Here is a 20,906-nt window from a genome sequence, read left to right as displayed (position 1 = left end):
AGGGTGTAATCCAGCACAGAGCGTGAGGGTACCGAACTCCAGTGTGTTCTCCAGCACCGAGCGTGAGGGTCCTGAATTCCAGGGTGCAATCCAGCACTGAGCGTGAGGGTCCTGAATTCCAGGGTGTAATCCAGCACCGAGCGTGAAGGTCATGAATTCCAGGGTGTAATCCAGCACCACCCGTGAGGGTCCTGAATTCCAGGGTGTAATCCAGCACCGAGCGTGAGGGTCATGAATTCCAGCGTGTAATCCAGCACCGAGCGTGAAGGTCATGAATTCCATGGTGTAATCCAGCACAGAGCGAAAGGGTAATGAATTCCAGGGTGTAATCCAGCACCGAGCGTGAGTGAACTGTATTCCAAGGTCCAATCCTGCACCGAGCGTGAGGGTTATGAATTCCAGTGTGTAATCCTGCACCGAGCATGAGGGTCCTGAATTCCATGGTGTAATCCAGCACAGAGTGTGAAGGTCCTGAATTCCAGGGTGTAATCCAGCACCGAGTGTGAGGGTCCTGAATTTGAGGGTGTAATCCAGCAAAGAGCGTGAGGGGCCTGAATTCCAGGGTGTAATCCAGCACAGAGCGTGATGGTCCTGAATTCCACGGTGTTATCCAGCACAGAGCGTGATGGTCCTGAATTCCAGGGTGTAATCCAGCACCGAGCGTGAGGGTCCTGAATTCCAGGGTGTAATCCAGCACAGAGCGTGAGGGTACCGAACTCCAGTGTGTTCTCCAGCACCGAGCGTGAGGGTCCTGAATTCCAGGGTGTAAAACAGAACCGAGCGTGAGGGTCCTGAATTCCTGGGGGTAATCCAGCACCACGTGTGAGGGTCCTGTATTCCAGTGTGTAATCCAGCACAGAGCGTGAGGGTCATGAATTCCAGGGTGTAATCCCGCACCGAGCGTGAGGGTCATGAATTCCAGGGTGTAATCCAGCACCGAGCGTGAGTGTCCTGAATTCCAGGGTGTAATCCAGCACCGAGCATGACGGTCATGAATTCCAGCGTGTAACCCAGCACCGAGCGTGAGGGTCCTGAATTTCAGGGTGTAATCCAGCACCGAGTTTTAGTACACTGAATTCCAAGGACCAATCCTGCACCGAGCGTCAGGGTCATGAATTCCAGGGTGTAATCCAGCACCGTGCGTGAAGGTCATGAATTCCATGGTGTAATCCAGCACAGAGCGAGAGGGTCATGAATTCCAGGGTGTAATCCAGCACCGAGCGTGAGGGTACTGATTTCCATGGTCCAATCCTGCACCGAGCGTGAGGGTTATGAATTCCAGGGTGTAATCCAGCACCGAGCATGAGGGTCATGAATTCCAGGAAGTAATCCAGCACCGAGCGTGAGGGTCATGAATTCCAGGGTGTAATCCAGCACCGAGCTTGAGGGTACTGAATTCCAGGGTGTAATCCAGCACTGAGCGTGAGGGTCATGAATTCCAGGGTGCAATCCAGCACTGAGCGTAAGGGTCCTGAATTCCAGGGTGTAATCCAGCACCGAGCGTGAAGGTCATGAATTCCAGGGTGTAATCCAGCACCACCCGTGAGGGTCCTGAATTCCAGGGTGTAATCCAGCACCGAGCGTGAGGGTCATGAATTCCAGCGTGTAATCCAGCACCGAGCGTGAAGGTCATGAATTCCATGGTGTAATCCAGCACAGAGCGAAAGGGTCATGAATTCCAGGGTGTAATCCAGCACCGAGCGTGAGTGAACTGTATTCCAAGGTCCAATCCTGCACCGAGCGTGAGGGTTATGAATTCCAGTGTGTAATCCTGCACCGAGCATGAGGGTCATGAATTCCAGGAAGTAATCCAGCACCGAGCCTGAGGGTCATGAATTCCAGGGTGTAATCCAGCACCGAGCTTGAGGGTCCTGAATTCCAGGGTGTAATCCAGCACTGAGCGTGAGGGTCATGAATTCCAGGGTGTAATCCAGCACCGAGTGTTAGTGCACTGAATTCCAAGGTCCAATGCTGCACCGAGCATGAGGGTCATGAATTCCAGGGTGTAATCCAGCACAGAGCGAGAGGGTCATGAATTCCAGGGTGTAATCCAGCACCGAGCGTGAGGGTCCGGAATTCCTGGGTGTAATCCAGCACCACGTGTGAGGGTCCTGTATTCCAGTGTGTAATCCAGCACAGAGCGTGAGGGTCATGAATTCCAGGGTGTACTCCAGCACCGAGCGTGAGGGTCATGAATTCCAGGGTGTAATCCAGCACCGAGCGTGAGGGTCCTGAATTCCAGGCTGTAATCCAGCACCGAGCGTGAGGGTCCTGAATTCCATGGTGTAATCCAGCACAGAGTGTGAAGGTCCTGAATTCCAGGGTGTAATCCAGCACCGAGTGTGAGGGTCCTGAATTTGAGGGTGTAATCCAGCAAAGAGCGTGAGGGGCCTGAATTCCAGGGTGTAATCCAGCACAGAGCGTGAGGGTCCTGAATTCCACGGTGTTATCCAGCACAGAGCGTGATGGTCCTGAATTCCAGGGTGTAATCCAGCACCGAGCGTGAGGGTCCTGAATTCCAGGGTGTAATCCAGCACAGAGCGTGAGGGTACCGAACTCCAGTGTGTTCTCCAGCACCGAGCGTGAGGGTCCTGAATTCCAGGGTGTAAAACAGAACCGAGCGTGAGGGTCCTGAATTCCTGGGGGTAATCCAGCACCACGTGTGAGGGTCCTGTATTCCAGTGTGTAATCCAGCACAGAGCGTGAGGGTCAAGAATTCCAGGGTGTAATCCAGCACCGAGCGTGAGGGTCATGAATTCCAGGGTGTAATCCAGCACCGAGCGTGAGTGTCCTGAATTCCAGGGTGTAATCCAGCACCGAGCATGACGGTCATGAATTCCAGCGTGTAACCCAGCACCGAGCGTGAGGGTCCTGAATTTCAGGGTGTAATCCAGCACCGAGTGTTAGTACACTGAACTCCAAGGACCAATCCTGCACCGAGCGTCAGGGTCATGAATTCCAGGGTGTAATCCAGCACCGAGCGTGAAGGTCATGAATTCCATGGTGTAATCCAGCACAGAGCGAGAGGGTCATGAATTCCAGGGTGTAATCCAGCACCGAGCGTGAGGGTACTGATTTCCATGGTCCAATCCTGCACCGAGCGTGAGGGTTATGAATTCCAGGGTGTAATCCAGCACCGAGCATGAGGGTCATGAATTCCAGGAAGTAATCCAGCACCGAGCGTGAGGGTCATGAATTCCAGGGTGTAATCCAGCACCGAGCTTGAGGGTACTGAATTCCAGGGTGTAATCCAGCACTGAGCGTGAGGGTCATGAATTCCAGGGTGCAATCCAGCACTGAGCGTGAGGGTCCTGAATTCCAGGGTGTAATCCAGCACCGAGCGTGAAGGTCATGAATTCCAGGGTGTAATCCCGCACCACCCGTGAGGGTCCTGAATTCCAGGGTGTAATCCAGCACCGAGCGTGAGGGTCATGAATTCCAGCGTGTAATCCAGCACCGAGCGTGAAGGTCATGAATTCCATGGTGTAATCCAGCACAGAGCGAAAGGGTCATGAATTCCAGGGTGTAATCCAGCACCGAGCGTGAGTGAACTGTATTCCAAGGTCCAATCCTGCACCGAGCGTGAGGGTTATGAATTCCAGTGTGTAATCCTGCACCGAGCATGAGGGTCCTGAATTCCATGGTGTAATCCAGCACAGAGTGTGAAGGTCCTGAATTCCAGGGTGTAATCCAGCACCGAGTGTGAGGGTCCTGAATTTGAGGGTGTAATCCAGCAAAGAGCGTGAGGGGCCTGAATTCCAGGGTGTAATCCAGCACAGAGCGTGATGGTCCTGAATTCCACGGTGTTATCCAGCACAGAGCGTGATGGTCCTGAATTCCAGGGTGTAATCCAGCACCGAGCGTGAGGGTCCTGAATTCCAGGGTGTAATCCAGCACAGAGCGTGAGGGTACCGAACTCCAGTGTGTTCTCCAGCACCGAGCGTGAGGGTCCTGAATTCCAGGGTGTAAAACAGAACCGAGCGTGAGGGTCCTGAATTCCTGGGGGTAATCCAGCACCACGTGTGAGGGTCCTGTATTCCAGTGTGTAATCCAGCACAGAGCGTGAGGGTCATGAATTCCAGGGTGTAATCCAGCACCGAGCGTGAGGGTCATGAATTCCAGGGTGTAATCCAGCACCGAGCGTGAGTGTCCTGAATTCCAGGGTGTAATCCAGCACCGAGCATGACGGTCATGAATTCCAGCGTGTAACCCAGCACCGAGCGTGAGGGTCCTGAATTTCAGGGTGTAATCCAGCACCGAGTGTTAGTACACTGAATTCCAAGGACCAATCCTGCACCGAGCGTCAGGGTCATGAATTCCAGGGTGTAATCCAGCACCGTGCGTGAAGGTCATGAATTCCATGGTGTAATCCAGCACAGAGCGAGAGGGTCATGAATTCCAGGGTGTAATCCAGCACCGAGCGTGAGGGTACTGATTTCCATGGTCCAATCCTGCACCGAGCGTGAGGGTTATGAATTCCAGGGTGTAATCCAGCACCGAGCATGAGGGTCATGAATTCCAGGAAGTAATCCAGCACCGAGCGTGAGGGTCATGAATTCCAGGGTGTAATCCAGCACCGAGCTTGAGGGTACTGAATTCCAGGGTGTAATCCAGCACTGAGCGTGAGGGTCATGAATTCCAGGGTGCAATCCAGCACTGAGCGTGAGGGTCCTGAATTCCAGGGTGTAATCCAGCACCGAGCGTGAAGGTCATGAATTCCAGGGTGTAATCCAGCACCACCCGTGAGGGTCCTGAATTCCAGGGTGTAATCCAGCACCGAGCGTGAGGGTCATGAATTCCAGCGTGTAATCCAGCACCGAGCGTGAAGGTCATGAATTCCATGGTGTAATCCAGCACAGAGCGAAAGGGTCATGAATTCCAGGGTGTAATCCAGCACCGAGCGTGAGTGAACTGTATTCCAAGGTCCAATCCTGCACCGAGCGTGAGGGTTATGAATTCCAGTGTGTAATCCTGCACCGAGCATGAGGGTCATGAATTCCAGGAAGTAATCCAGCACCGAGCCTGAGGGTCATGAATTCCAGGGTGTAATCCAGCACCGAGCTTGAGGGTCCTGAATTCCAGGGTGTAATCCAGCACTGAGCGTGAGGGTCATGAATTCCAGGGTGTAATCCAGCACCGAGTGTTAGTGCACTGAATTCCAAGGTCCAATCCTGCACCGAGCATGAGGGTCATGAATTCCAGGGTGTAATCCAGCACCGAGCGTGAAGGTCATGAATTCAATGGTGAAATCCAGCAAAGAGCGAGAGGGTCATGAATTCCAGGGTGTAATCCAGCACCGAGCGTGAGGGTCCGGAATTCCTGGGTGTAATCCAGCACCACGTGTGAGGGTCCTGTATTCCAGTGTGTAATCCAGCACAGAGCGTGAGGGTCATGAATTCCAGGGTGTACTCCAGCACCGAGCTTGAGGGTCATGAATTCCAGGGTGTAATCCAGCACCGAGCGTGAGGGTCCTGAATTCCAGGCTGTAATCCAGCACCGAGCGTGAGGGTCCTGAATTCCATGGTGTAATCCAGCACAGAGTGTGAAGGTCCTGAATTCCAGGGTGTAATCCAGCACCGAGTGTGAGGGTCCTGAATTTGAGGGTGTAATCCAGCAAAGAGCGTGAGGGGCCTGAATTCCAGGGTGTAATCCAGCACAGAGCGTGAGGGTCCTGAATTCCACGGTGTTATCCAGCACAGAGCGTGATGGTCCTGAATTCCAGGGTGTAATCCAGCACCGAGCGTGAGGGTCCTGAATTCCAGGGTGTAATCCAGCACAGAGCGTGAGGGTACCGAACTCCAGTGTGTTCTGCAGCACCGAGCGTGAGGGTCATGAATTCCAGGGTGTAAAACAGAACCGAGCGTGAGGGTCCTGAATTCCTGGGGGTAATCCAGCACCACGTGTGAGGGTCCTGTATTCCAGTGTGTAATCCAGCACAGAGCGTGAGGGTCATGAATTCCAGGGTGTAATCCAGCACCGAGCGTGAGGGTCATGAATTCCAGGGTGTAATCCAGCACCGAGCGTGAGTGTCCTGAATTCCAGGGTGTAATCCAGCACCGAGCATGACGGTCATGAATTCCAGCGTGTAACCCAGCACCGAGCGTGAGGGTCCTGAATTTCAGGGTGTAATCCAGCACCGAGTGTTAGTACACTGAATTCCAAGGACCAATCCTGCACCGAGCGTCAGGGTCATGAATTCCAGGGTGTAATCCAGCACCGAGCGTGAAGGTCATGAATTCCATGGTGTAATCCAGCACAGAGCGAGAGGGTCATGAATTCCAGGGTGTAATCCAGCACCGAGCGTGAGGGTACTGATTTCCATGGTCCAATCCTGCACCGAGCGTGAGGGTTATGAATTCCAGGGTGTAATCCAGCACCGAGCATGAGGGTCATGAATTCCAGGAAGTAATCCAGCACCGAGCGTGAGGGTCATGAATTCCAGGGTGTAATCCAGCACCGAGCTTGAGGGTACTGAATTCCAGGGTGTAATCCAGCACTGAGCGTGAGGGTCATGAATTCCAGGGTGCAATCCAGCACTGAGCGTGAGGGTCCTGAATTCCAGGGTGTAATCCAGCACCGAGCGTGAAGGTCATGAATTCCAGGGTGTAATCCAGCACCACCCGTGAGGGTCCTGAATTCCAGGGTGTAATCCAGCACCGAGCGTGAGGGTCATGAATTCCAGCGTGTAATCCAGCACCGAGCGTGAAGGTAATGAATTCCATGGTGTAATCCAGCACAGAGCGAAAGGGTAATGAATTCCAGGGTGTAATCCAGCACCGAGCGTGAGTGAACTGTATTCCAAGGTCCAATCCTGCACCGAGCGTGAGGGTTATGAATTCCAGTGTGTAATCCTGCACCGAGCATGAGGGTCCTGAATTCCATGGTGTAATCCAGCACAGAGTGTGAAGGTCCTGAATTCCAGGGTGTAATCCAGCACCGAGTGTGAGGGTCCTGAATTTGAGGGTGTAATCCAGCAAAGAGCGTGAGGGGCCTGAATTCCAGGGTGTAATCCAGCACAGAGCGTGATGGTCCTGAATTCCACGGTGTTATCCAGCACAGAGCGTGATGGTCCTGAATTCCAGGGTGTAATCCAGCACCGAGCGTGAGGGTCCTGAATTCCAGGGTGTAATCCAGCACAGAGCGTGAGGGTACCGAACTCCAGTGTGTTCTCCAGCACCGAGCGTGAGGGTCCTGAATTCCAGGGTGTAAAACAGAACCGAGCGTGAGGGTCCTGAATTCCTGGGGGTAATCCAGCACCACGTGTGAGGGTCCTGTATTCCAGTGTGTAATCCAGCACAGAGCGTGAGGGTCATGAATTCCAGGGTGTAATCCCGCACCGAGCGTGAGGGTCATGAATTCCAGGGTGTAATCCAGCACCGAGCGTGAGTGTCCTGAATTCCAGGGTGTAATCCAGCACCGAGCATGACGGTCATGAATTCCAGCGTGTAACCCAGCACCGAGCGTGAGGGTCCTGAATTTCAGGGTGTAATCCAGCACCGAGTGTTAGTACACTGAATTCCAAGGTCCAATCCTGCACCGAGCGTCAGGGTCATGAATTCCAGGGTGTAATCCAGCACCGTGCGTGAAGGTCATGAATTCCATGGTGTAATCCAGCACAGAGCGAGAGGGTCATGAATTCCAGGGTGTAATCCAGCACCGAGCGTGAGGGTACTGATTTCCATGGTCCAATCCTGCACCGAGCGTGAGGGTTATGAATTCCAGGGTGTAATCCAGCACCGAGCATGAGGGTCATGAATTCCAGGAAGTAATCCAGCACCGAGCGTGAGGGTCATGAATTCCAGGGTGTAATCCAGCACCGAGCTTGAGGGTACTGAATTCCAGGGTGTAATCCAGCACTGAGCGTGAGGGTCATGAATTCCAGGGTGCAATCCAGCACTGAGCGTAAGGGTCCTGAATTCCAGGGTGTAATCCAGCACCGAGCGTGAAGGTCATGAATTCCAGGGTGTAATCCAGCACCACCCGTGAGGGTCCTGAATTCCAGGGTGTAATCCAGCACCGAGCGTGAGGGTCATGAATTCCAGCGTGTAATCCAGCACCGAGCGTGAAGGTCATGAATTCCATGGTGTAATCCAGCACAGAGCGAAAGGGTCATGAATTCCAGGGTGTAATCCAGCACCGAGCGTGAGTGAACTGTATTCCAAGGTCCAATCCTGCACCGAGCGTGAGGGTTATGAATTCCAGTGTGTAATCCTGCACCGAGCATGAGGGTCATGAATTCCAGGAAGTAATCCAGCACCGAGCCTGAGGGTCATGAATTCCAGGGTGTAATCCAGCACCGAGCTTGAGGGTCCTGAATTCCAGGGTGTAATCCAGCACTGAGCGTGAGGGTCATGAATTCCAGGGTGTAATCCAGCACCGAGTGTTAGTGCACTGAATTCCAAGGTCCAATCCTGCACCGAGCATGAGGGTCATGAATTCCAGGGTGTAATCCAGCACAGAGCGAGAGGGTCATGAATTCCAGGGTGTAATCCAGCACCGAGCGTGAGGGTCCGGAATTCCTGGGTGTAATCCAGCACCACGTGTGAGGGTCCTGTATTCCAGTGTGTAATCCAGCACAGAGCGTGAGGGTCATGAATTCCAGGGTGTACTCCAGCACCGAGCGTGAGGGTCATGAATTCCAGGGTGTAATCCAGCACCGAGCGTGAGGGTCCTGAATTCCAGGCTGTAATCCAGCACCGAGCGTGAGGGTCCTGAATTCCATGGTGTAATCCAGCACAGAGTGTGAAGGTCCTGAATTCCAGGGTGTAATCCAGCACCGAGTGTGAGGGTCCTGAATTTGAGGGTGTAATCCAGCAAAGAGCGTGAGGGGCCTGAATTCCAGGGTGTAATCCAGCACAGAGCGTGAGGGTCCTGAATTCCACGGTGTTATCCAGCACAGAGCGTGATGGTCCTGAATTCCAGGGTGTAATCCAGCACCGAGCGTGAGGGTCCTGAATTCCAGGGTGTAATCCAGCACAGAGCGTGAGGGTACCGAACTCCAGTGTGTTCTCCAGCACCGAGCGTGAGGGTCCTGAATTCCAGGGTGTAAAACAGAACCGAGCGTGAGGGTCCTGAATTCCTGGGGGTAATCCAGCACCACGTGTGAGGGTCCTGTATTCCAGTGTGTAATCCAGCACAGAGCGTGAGGGTCATGAATTCCAGGGTGTAATCCAGCACCGAGCGTGAGGGTCATGAATTCCAGTGTGTAATCCAGCACCGAGCGTGAGTGTCCTGAATTCCAGGGTGTAATCCAGCACCGAGCGTGAGGGTCCTGAATTTCAGGGTGTAATCCAGCACCGAGTGTTAGTACACTGAATTCCAAGGACCAATCCTGCACCGAGCGTCAGGGTCATGAATTCCAGGGTGTAATCCAGCACCGAGCGTGAAGGTCATGAATTCCATGGTGTAATCCAGCACAGAGCGAGAGGGTCATGAATTCCAGGGTGTAATCCAGCACCGAGCGTGAGGGTACTGATTTCCATGGTCCAATCCTGCACCGAGCGTGAGGGTTATGAATTCCAGGGTGTAATCCAGCACCGAGCATGAGGGTCATGAATTCCAGGAAGTAATCCAGCACCGAGCGTGAGGGTCATGAATTCCAGGGTGTAATCCAGCACCGAGCTTGAGGGTACTGAATTCCAGGGTGTAATCCAGCACTGAGCGTGAGGGTCATGAATTCCAGGGTGCAATCCAGCACTGAGCGTGAGGGTCCTGAATTCCAGGGTGTAATCCAGCACCGAGCGTGAAGGTCATGAATTCCAGGGTGTAATCCAGCACCACCCGTGAGGGTCCTGAATTCCAGGGTGTAATCCAGCACCGAGCGTGAGGGTCATGAATTCCAGCGTGTAATCCAGCACCGAGCGTGAAGGTCATGAATTCCATGGTGTAATCCAGCACAGAGCGAAAGGGTCATGAATTCCAGGGTGTAATCCAGCACCGAGCGTGAGTGAACTGTATTCCAAGGTCCAATCCTGCACCGAGCGTGAGGGTTATGAATTCCAGTGTGTAATCCTGCACCGAGCATGAGGGTCATGAATTCCAGGAAGTAATCCAGCACCGAGCCTGAGGGTCATGAATTCCAGGGTGTAATCCAGCACCGAGCTTGAGGGTCCTGAATTCCAGGGTGTAATCCAGCACTGAGCGTGAGGGTCATGAATTCCAGGGTGTAATCCAGCACCGAGTGTTAGTCCACTGAATTCCAAGGTCCAATCCTGCACCGAGCATGAGGGTCATGAATTCCAGGGTGTAATCCAGCACCGAGCGTGAAGGTAATGAATTCAATGGTGTAATCCAGCACAGAGCGAGAGGGTCATGAATTCCAGGGTGTAATCCAGCACCGAGCGTGAGGGTCCTGAATTCCTGGGTGTAATCCAGCACCACGTGTGAGGGTCCTGTATTCCAGTGTGTAATCCAGCACAGAGCGTGAGGGTCATGAATTCCAGGGTGTACTCCAGCACCGAGCGTGAGGGTCATGAATTCCAGGGTGTAATCCAGCACCGTGCGTGAGGGTCCTGAATTCCAGGCTGTAATCCAGCACCGAGCGTGAGGGTCATGAATTCCAGCGTGTAACCCAGCACCGAGCGTGAGGGTCCTGAATTTCAGGGTGTAATCCAGCACCGAGTGTTAGTGCACTGAATTCCAAGGTCCAATCCTGCACCGAGAGTGAGGGTCATGAATTCCAGGGTGTAATCCAGCACCGAGCGTGAGGGTCCTGAATTGCTGGGTGTAATCCAGCACCACATGTGAGGGTCCTGTATTCCAGTGTGTAATCCAGCACAGAGTGTGAGGGTCATGAATTCCAGGGTGTATTCCAGCACCGAGCGTGAGGGTCATGAATTCCAGGTTGTAATCCAGCACCGAGCGTGAGGGTCCTGAATTCCAGGGTGTAATCCAGCACCGAGCGTGAGGGTCATGAATTCCAGCGTGTAACCCAGCACCGAGAGTGAGGGTCCTGAATTTCAGGGTGTAATCCAGCACCGAGAGTTAGTGCACTGAATTCCAAGGTCCAATCCTGCACCGAGCGTGAGGGTCATGAATTCCAGGGTGTAATCCAGCACCGAGCGTGAAGGTCATGAATAACATGGTGTAATCCAGCACAGAGCGAGAGGGTCATGAATTACAGGGTGTAATCCAGCACCGAGCGTGAGGGAACTGAATTCCAAGGTCCAATCCTGCACCGAGCGTGAGGGTTATGAATTCCAGTGTGTAATCCAGCACCGAGCATGAGGGTCATGAATTCCAGGAAGTAATCCAGCACCGAGCCTGAGGGTCATGAATTCCTGGGTGTAATCCAGCACCGAGCTTGAGGGTCCTGAATTCCAGGGTGTAATCCAGCACTGAGCGTGAGGGTCATGAATTCCAGGGTGCAATCCAGCACTGAGCGTGAGGGTCCTGAATTCCAGGGTGTAATCCAGCACCGAGCGTGACGGTCATGAATTCCAGGGTGTAATCCAGCACCACCCGTGAGGGTCCTGAATTCCAGTGTGAAATCCAGCACAGAGCGTGAGGGTCATGAATTCCAGGGTGTAATCCAGCACCGAGCGTGAGGGTCCTGAATTCCAGGGTGTAATCCATCACCGAGTGTGAGGGTCCTGAATTTCAGGGTGTAATCCAGCACCGAGTGTTAGTGCACTGAATTCCAAGGTCCAATCCTGCACCGAGAGTGAGGGTCATGAATTCCAGGGTGTAATCCAGCACCGAGCGTGAGGGTCCTGAATTGCTGGGTGTAATCCAGCACCACATGTGAGGGTCCTGTATTCCAGTGTGTAATCCAGCACAGAGTGTGAGGGTCATGAATTCCAGGGTGTATTCCAGCACCGAGCGTGAGGGTCCTGAATTCCAGGGTGTAATCCAGCACTGAGCGTGAGGGTCATGAATTCCAGGGTGTAATCCAGCACCGAGTGTTAGTGCACTGAATTCCAAGGTCCAATCCTGCACCGAGCATGAGGGTCATGAATTCCAGGGTGTAATCCAGCACCGAGCGTGAAGGTCATGAATTCAATGGTGTAATCCAGCACAGAGCGAGAGGGTCATGAATTCCAGGGTGTAATCCAGCACCGAGCGTGAGGGTCCTGAATTCCTGGGTGTAATCCAGCACCACGTGTGAGGGTCATGAATTCCAGCGTGTAACCCAGCACCGAGCGTGAGGGTCCTGAATTTCAGGGTGTAATCCAGCACCGAGAGATAGTGCACTGAATTCCAAGGTCCAATCCTGCACCGAGCGTGAGGGTCATGAATTCCAGGGTGTAATCCAGCACCGAGCGTGAAGGTCATGAATAACATGGTGTAACCCAGCACCGAGCGTGAGGGTCCTGAATTTCAGGGTGTAATCCAGCACCGAGTGTTAGTGCACTGAATTCCAAGGTCCAATCCTGCACCGAGAGTGAGGGTCATGAATTCCAGGGTGTAATCCAGCACCGAGCGTGAGGGTCCTGAATTGCTGGGTGTAATCCAGCACCACATGTGAGGGTCCTGTATTCCAGTGTGTAATCCAGCACAGAGTGTGAGGGTCATGAATTCCAGGGTGTATTCCAGCACCGAGCGTGAGGGTCATGAATTCCAGGGTGTAATCCAGCACCGAGCGTGAGGGTCCTGAATTCCAGGGTGTAATCCAGCACCGAGCGTGAGGGTCAAGAATTCCAGCGTGTAACCCAGCACCGAGCGTGAGGGTCCTGAATTTCAGGGTGTAATCCAGCACCGAGAGTTAGTGCACTGAATTCCAAGGTCCAATCCTGCACCGAGCGTGAGGGTAATAAATTCCAGGGTGTAATCCAGCACCGAGCATGAAGGTCATGAATAACATGGTGTAATCCAGCACAGAGCGAGAGGGTCATGAATTCCAGGGTGTAATCCAGCACCGAGCGTGAGGGAACTGAATTCCAAGGTCCAATCCTGCACCGAGCGTGAGGGTTATGAATTCCAGTGTGTAATCCAGCACCGAGCATGAGGATCATGAATTCCAGGAAGTAATCCAGCCCCGAGCCTGAGGGTCATGAATTCCTGGGTGTAATCCAGCACCGAGCTTGAGGGTCCTGAATTCCAGGGTGTAATCCAGCACTGAGCGTGAGGGTCATGAATTCCAGGGTGCAATCCAGCACTGAGCGTGAGGGTCCTGAATTCCAGGGTGTAATCCAGCACCGAGCGTGACGGTCATGAATTCCAGGGTGTAATCCAACACCACCCGTGAGGGTCCTGAATTCCAGGGTGAAATCCAGCACAGAGCGTGAGGGTCATGAATTCCAGGGTGTAATCCAGCACCGAGCGTGAGGGTCCTGAATTCCAGGGTGTAATCCATCACCGAGTTGTGAGGGTCCTGAATTTCAGGGTGTAATCCAGCACCGAGTGTTAGTGCACTGAATTCCAAGGTCCAATCCTGCACCGAGAGTGAGGGTCATGAATTCCAGGGTGTAATCCAGCACCGAGCGTGAGGGTCCTGAATTGCTGGGTGTAATCCAGCACCACATGTGAGGGTCCTGTATTCCAGTGTGTAATCCAGCACAGAGTGTGAGGGTCATGAATTCCAGGGTGTATTCCAGCACCGAGCGTGAGGGTCATGAATTCCAGGGTGTAATCCAGCACTGAGCGTGAGGGTCCTGAATTCCAGGGTGTAATCCAGCACCGAGCGTGAGGGTCATGAATTCCAGCGTGTAACCCAGCACCGAGCGTGTGGGTCCTGAATTTCAGGGTGTAATCCAGCACCGAGAGTTAGTGCACTGAATTCCAAGGTCCAATCCTGCACCGAGCGTGAGGGTCATGAATTCCAGGAAGTATTCCAGCACCGAGCGTGAGGGTCATGAATTCCAGGGTGTAATTCAGCACCGAGCTTGAGGGTTCTGAATTCCAGGGTGTAATCCAGCACTCAGCGTGAGGGTCATGAATTCCAGGGTGCAATCCAGCACCGAGCGTGAAGGTCCTGAATTCCAGGGTGTAATCCAGCACCAAGAGATAGGGTCATGAATTCCAGCGTGTAACCCGGCACTGAGCGTGAGGGTCCTCAATTTCAGGGTGTAATCCAGCACCGAGCGTGAATGTCATGAATTCCAGGGTGTAATCCAGCACCGAACCTGAGGGTACTGAATTCCAAGGTCCAATCCTGCACCGAGCGTGAGGGTTATGAATTCCAGGGTGTAATCCAGCACAGAGCGTGAGGGTCCTGAATTCCACGGTGTTATCCAGCACATAGCGTGATGATCCTGAATTTGAGGGTGTAATCCAGCAAAGAGCGTGAGGGGCCTGAATTCCAGGGTGTAATCCAGCACAGAGCGTGACTGTCCTGAATTCCACGGTGTTATCCAGCACAGAGCGTGATGGTCCTGAATTCCAGGGTGTAATCCAGCACCGAGCGTGAGGGTCCTGAATTCCAGGGTGTAATCCAGCACAGAGCGTGAGGGTACCGAACTCCAGTGTGTTCTCCAGCACCGAGCGTGAGGGTCCTGAATTCCAGGGTGTAAAACAGAACCGAGCGTGAGGGTCCAGAATTCCTGGGGGTAATCCAGCACCACGTGTGAGGGTCCTGTATTCCAGTGTGTAATCCAGCACAGAGCGTGAGGGTCATGAATTCCAGGGTGTAATCCAGCACCGAGCGTGAGGGTCATGAATTCCAGGGTGTAATCCAGCACCGAGCATGAGTGTCCTGAATTCCAGGGTGTAATCCAGCACCGAGTGTTAGTACACTGAATTCCAAGGACCAATCCTGCACCGAGCGTCAGGGTCATGAATTCCAGGGTGTAATCCAGCACCGAGCGTGAAGGTCATGAATTCCATGGTGTAATCCAGCACCGAGCGTGAAGGTCATGAATTCAATGGTGTAATCCAGCACAGAGCGAGAGGGTCATGAATTCCAGGGTGTAATCCAGCACCGAGCGTGAGGGTCCTGAATTCCTGGGTGTAATCCAGCACCACGTGTGAGGGTCCTGTATTCCAGTGTGTAATCCAGCACAGAGCGAGAGGGTCATGAATTCCAGGGTGTAATCCAGCACCGAGCGTGAGGGTCATGAATTCCAGCGTGTAACCCAGCACCGAGCGTGAGGGTCCTGAATTTCAGTGTGTAATCCAGCACCGAGTGTTAGTACACTGAATTCCAAGGACTAATCCAGCACCGAGCGTCAGGGTCATGAATTCCAGGGTGTAATCCAGCACCGAGCTTGAGGGTACTGAATTCCAGGGTGTAATCCAGCACTGAGCGTGAGGGTCATGAATTCCAGGGTGCAATCCAGCACTGAGCGTGAGGGTCCTGAATTCCAGGGTGTAATCCAGCACCGAGCGTGAAGGTCATGAATTCCAGGGTGTAATCCAGCACCACCCGTGAGGGTCCTGAATTCCAGGGTGTAATCCAGCACCGAGCGTGAGGGTCATGAATTCCAGCGTGTAATCCAGCACCGAGCGTGAAGGTCATGAATTCCATGGTGTAATCCAGCACAGAGCGAAAGGGTCATGAATTCCAGGGTGTAATGCAGCACCGAGCGTGAGTGAACTGTATTCCAAGGTCCAATCCTGCACCGAGCGTGAGGGTTATGAATTCCAGTGTGTAATCCTGCACCGAGCATGAGGGTCATGAATTCCAGGAAGTAATCCAGCACCGAGCCTGAGGGTCATGAATTCCAGGGTGTAATCCAGCACCGAGCTTGAGGGTCCTGAATTCCAGGGTGTAATCCAGCACTGAGCGTGAGGGTCATGAATTCCAGGGTGTAATCCAGCACCGAGTGTTAGTGCACTGAATTCCAAGGTCCAATCCTGCACCGAGCATGAGGGTCATGAATTCCAGGGTGTAATCCAGCACCGAGCGTGAAGGTCATGAATTCAATGGTGTAATCCAGCACAGAGCGAGAGGGTCATGAATTCCAGGGTGTAATCCAGCACCGAGAGTGAGGGTCCTGAATTCCTGGGTGTAATCCAGCACCACGTGTGAGGGTCCTGTATTCCAGTGTGTAATCCAGCACAGAGCGTGAGGGTCATGAATTCCAGGGTGTACTCCAGCACCGAGCGTGAGGGTCATGAATTCCAGGGTGTAATCCAGCACCGAGCGTGAGGGTCCTGAATTCCAGGCTGTAATCCAGCACCGAGCGTGAGGGTCATGAATTCCAGCGTGTAACCCAGCACCGAGCGTGAGGGTCCTGAATTTCAGGGTGTAATCCAGCACCGAGTGTTAGTGCACTGAATTCCAAGGTCCAATCCTGCACCGAGAGTGAGGGCCATGAATTCCAGGGTGTAATCCAGCACCGAGCGTGAGGGTCCTGAATTGCTGGGTGTAATCCAGCACCACATGTGAGGGTCCTGTATTCCAGTGTGTAATCCAGCACAGAGTGTGAGGGTCATGAATTCCAGGGTGTATTCCAGCACCGAGCGTGAGGGTCATGAATTCCAGGTTGTAATCCAGCACCGAGCGTGAGGGTCCGGAATTCCAGGGTGTAATCCAGCACCGAGCGTGAGGGTCATGAATTCCAGCGTGTAACCCAGCACCGAGCGTGAGGGTCCTGAATTTCAGGGTGTAATCCAGCACCGAGAGTTAGTGCACTGAATTCCAAGGTCCAATCCTGCACCGAGCGTGAGGGTCATGAATTCCAGGGTGTAATCCAGCACCGAGCGTGAAGGTCATGAATAACATGGTGTAATCCAGCACAGAGCGAGAGGGTCATGAATTCCAGGGTGTAATCCAGCACCGAGCGTGAGGGAACTGAATTCCAAGGTCCAATCCTGCACTGAGCGTGAGGGTTATGAATTCCAGTGTGTAATCCAGCACCGAGCATGAGGGTCATGAATTCCAGGAAGTAATCCAGCACCGAGCCTGAGGGTCATGAATTCCTGGGTGTAATCCAGCACCGAGCTTGAGGGTCCTGAATTCCAGGGTGTAATCCAGCACTGAGCGTGAGGGTCATGAATTCCAGGGTGCAATCCAGCACTGAGCGTGAGGGTCCTGAATTCCAGGGTGTAATCCAGCACCGAGCGTGACGGTCATGAATTCCAGGGTGTAATCCAGCACCACCCGTGAGGGTCCTGAATTCCAGTGTGAAATCCAGCACAGAGCGTGAGGGTCATGAATTCCAGGGTGTAATCCAGCACCGAGCGTGAGGGTCCTGAATTCCAGGGTGTAATCCATCACCGAGTGTGAGGGTCCTGAATTTCAGGGTGTAATCCAGCACCGAGTGTTAGTGCACTGAATTCCAAGGTCCAATCCTGCACCGAGAGTGAGGGTCATGAATTCCAGGGTGTAATCCAGCACCGAGCGTGAGGGTCCTGAATTGCTGGGTGTAATCCAGCACCACATGTGAGGGTCCTGTATTCCAGTGTGTAATCCAGCACAGAGTGTGAGGGTCATGAATTCCAGGGTGTATTCCAGCACCGAGCGTGAGGGTCATGAATTCCAGGGTGTAATCCAGCACTGAGCGTGAGGGTCCTGAATTCCAGGGTGTAATCCAGCACCGAGCGTGAGGGTCATGAATTCCAGCGTGTAACCCAGCACCGAGCGTGAGGGTCCTGAATTTCAGGGTGTAATCCAGCACCGAGAGTTAGTGCACTGAATTCCAAGGTCCAATCCTGCACCGAGCGTGAGGGTCATGAATTCCAGGGTGTAATCCAGCACCGAGCGTGAAGGTCATGAATAACATGGTGTAATCCAGCACAGAGCGAGAGGTTCATGAATTCCAGGGTGTAATCCAGCACCGAGCGTGAGGGAACTGAATTCCAAGGTCCAATCCTGCACCGAGCGTGAGGGTTATGAATTCCAGTGTGTAATCCAGCACCGAGCATAAGGGTCATGAATTCCAGGAAGTAATCCAGCACCGAGCCTGAGGGTAATGAATTCCAGGGTGTAATCCAGCACCGAGCTTGAGGGTCCTGAATTCCAGGGTGTAATCCAGCACTGAGCGTGAGGGTCATGAATTCCAGGGTGCAATCCAGCACTGAGCGTGAGGGTCCTGAATTCCAGGGTGTAATCCAGCACCGAGCGTGAAGGTCATGAATTCCAGGGTGTAATCCAGCACCACCCGTGAGGGTCCTGAATTCCAGGGTGAAATCCAGCACAGAGCGTGAGGGTCCTGAATTCCAGGGTGTAATCCATCACCGAGCATGAGGGTCATGAATTCCAGGAAGTAATCCAGCACCGAGCGTGAGGGTCATGAATTCCAGGGTGTAATCCAGCACCGAGCTTGAGGGGACTGAATTCCAGGGTGTAATCCAGCACTGAGCGTGAGGGTTATGAATTCCAGGGTGCAATCCAGCACTGAGCGTGAGGGTCCTGAATTCCAGGGTGTAATCCAGCACCGAGCGTGAAGGTCATGAATTCCAGGGTGTAATCCAGCACCACCCGTGAGGGTCCTGAATTCCAGGGTGTAATCCAGCACCGAGCGTGAGGGTCATGAATTCCAGCGTGTAATCCAGCACCGAGCGTGAAGGTCATGAATTCCATGGTGTAATCCAGCACAGAGCGAAAGGGTCATGAATTCCAGGGTGTAATCCAGCACCGAGCGTGAGTGAACTGTATTCCAAGGTCCAATCCTGCACCGAGCGTGAGGGTTATGAATTCCAGTGTGTAATCCTGCACCGAGCATGAGGGTCATGAATTCCAGGAAGTAATCCAGCACCGAGCCTGAGGGTCATGAATTCCAGGGTGTAATCCAGCACCGAGCTTGAGGGTCCTGAATTCCAGGGTGTAATCCAGCACTGAGCGTGAGCGTCATGAATTCCAGGGTGTAATCCAGCACCGAGTGTTAGTGCACTGAATTCCAAGGTCCAATCCTGCACCGAGCATGAGGGTCATGAATTCCAGGGTGTAATCCAGCACCGAGCGTGAAGGTCATGAATTCAATGGTGTAATCCAGCACAGAGCGAGAGGGTCATGAATTCCAGGGTGTAATCCAGCACCGAGCGTGAGGGTCCTGAATTCCTGGGTGTAATCCAGCACCACGTGTGAGGGTCATGAATTCCAGCGTGTATCCCAGCACCGAGCGTGAGGGTCCTGAATTTCAGGGTGTAATCCAGCACCGAGAGTTAGTGCACTGAATTCCAAAGTCCAATCCTGCACCGAGCGTGAGGGTCATGAATTCCAGGGTGTAATCCAGCACCGAGCGTGAAGGTCATGAATAACATGGTGTAACCCAGCACCGAGCGTGAGGGTCCTGAATTTCAGGGTGTAATCCAGCACCGAGTGTTAGTGCACTGAATTCCAAGGTCCAATCCTGCACCGAGAGTGAGGGTCATGAATTCCAGGGTGTAATCCAGCACCGAGCGTGAGGGTCCTGAATTGCTGGGTGTAATCCAGCACCACATGTGAGGGTCCTGTATTCCAGTGTGTAATCCAGCACCGAGCGTGAAGGTCATGAATTCCATGGTGTAATCCAGCACCGAGCGTGAAGGTCATGAATTCAATGGTGTAATCCAGCACAGAGCGAGAGGGTCATGAATTCCAGGGTGTAATCCAGCACCGAGCGTGAGGGTCCTGAATTCCTGGGTGTAATCCAGCACCACGTGTGAGGGTCCTGTATTCCAGTGTGTAATCCAGCACAGAGCGAGAGGGTCATGAATTCCAGGGTGTAATCCAGCACCGAGCGTGAGGGTCATGAATTCCAGCGTGTAACCCAGCACCGAGCGTGAGGGTCCTGAATTTCAGTGTGTAATCCAGCACCGAGTGTTAGTACACTGAATTCCAAGGACTAATCCAGCACCGAGCGTCAGGGTCATGAATTCCAGGGTGTAATCCAGCACCGAGCTTGAGGGTACTGAATTCCAGGGTGTAATCCAGCACTGAGCGTGAGGGTCATGAATTCCAGGGTGCAATCCAGCACTGAGCGTGAGGGTCCTGAATTCCAGGGTGTAATCCAGCACCGAGCGTGAAGGTCATGAATTCCAGGGTGTAATCCAGCACCACCCGTGAGGGTCCTGAATTCCAGGGTGTAATCCAGCACCGAGCGTGAGGGTCATGAATTCCAGCGTGTAATCCAGCACCGAGCGTGAAGGTCATGAATTCCATGGTGTAATCCAGCACAGAGCGAAAGGGTCATGAATTCCAGGGTGTAATGCAGCACCGAGCGTGAGTGAACTGTATTCCAAGGTCCAATCCTGCACCGAGCGTGAGGGTTATGAATTCCAGTGTGTAATCCTGCACCGAGCATGAGGGTCATGAATTCCAGGAAGTAATCCAGCACCGAGCCTGAGGGTCATGAATTCCAGGGTGTAATCCAGCACCGAGCTTGAGGGTCCTGAATTCCAGGGTGTAATCCAGCACTGAGCGTGAGGGTCATGAATTCCAGGGTGTAATCCAGCACCGAGTGTTAGTGCACTGAATTCCAAGGTCCAATCCTGCACCGAGCATGAGGGTCATGAATTCCAGGGTGTAATCCAGCACCGAGCGTGAAGGTCATGAATTCAATGGTGTAATCCAGCACAGAGCGAGAGGGTCATGAATTCCAGGGTGTAATCCAGCACCGAGAGTGAGGGTCCTGAATTCCTGGGTGTAATCCAGCACCACGTGTGAGGGTCCTGTATTCCAGTGTGTAATCCAGCACAGAGCGTGAGGGTCATGAATTCCAGGGTGTACTCCAGCACCGAGCGTGAGGGTCATGAATTCCAGGGTGTAATCCAGCACCGAGCGTGAGGGTCCTGAATTCCAGGCTGTAATCCAGCACCGAGCGTGAGGGTCATGAATTCCAGCGTGTAACCCAGCACCGAGCGTGAGGGTCCTGAATTTCAGGGTGTAATCCAGCACCGAGTGTTAGTGCACTGAATTCCAAGGTCCAATCCTGCACCGAGAGTGAGGGCCATGAATTCCAGGGTGTAATCCAGCACCGAGCGTGAGGGTCCTGAATTGCTGGGTGTAATCCAGCACCACATGTGAGGGTCCTGTATTCCAGTGTGTAATCCAGCACAGAGTGTGAGGGTCATGAATTCCAGGGTGTATTCCAGCACCGAGCGTG

The sequence above is a fragment of the Hemitrygon akajei genome, chromosome 8 (genome assembly GCF_048418815.1).
Source record: "Hemitrygon akajei chromosome 8, sHemAka1.3, whole genome shotgun sequence".
Taxonomy (NCBI): domain Eukaryota; kingdom Metazoa; phylum Chordata; class Chondrichthyes; order Myliobatiformes; family Dasyatidae; genus Hemitrygon; species Hemitrygon akajei.
The sequence above is the reverse complement of the archived record's forward strand: the minus strand, read 5'-3'. Positions refer to the sequence as shown.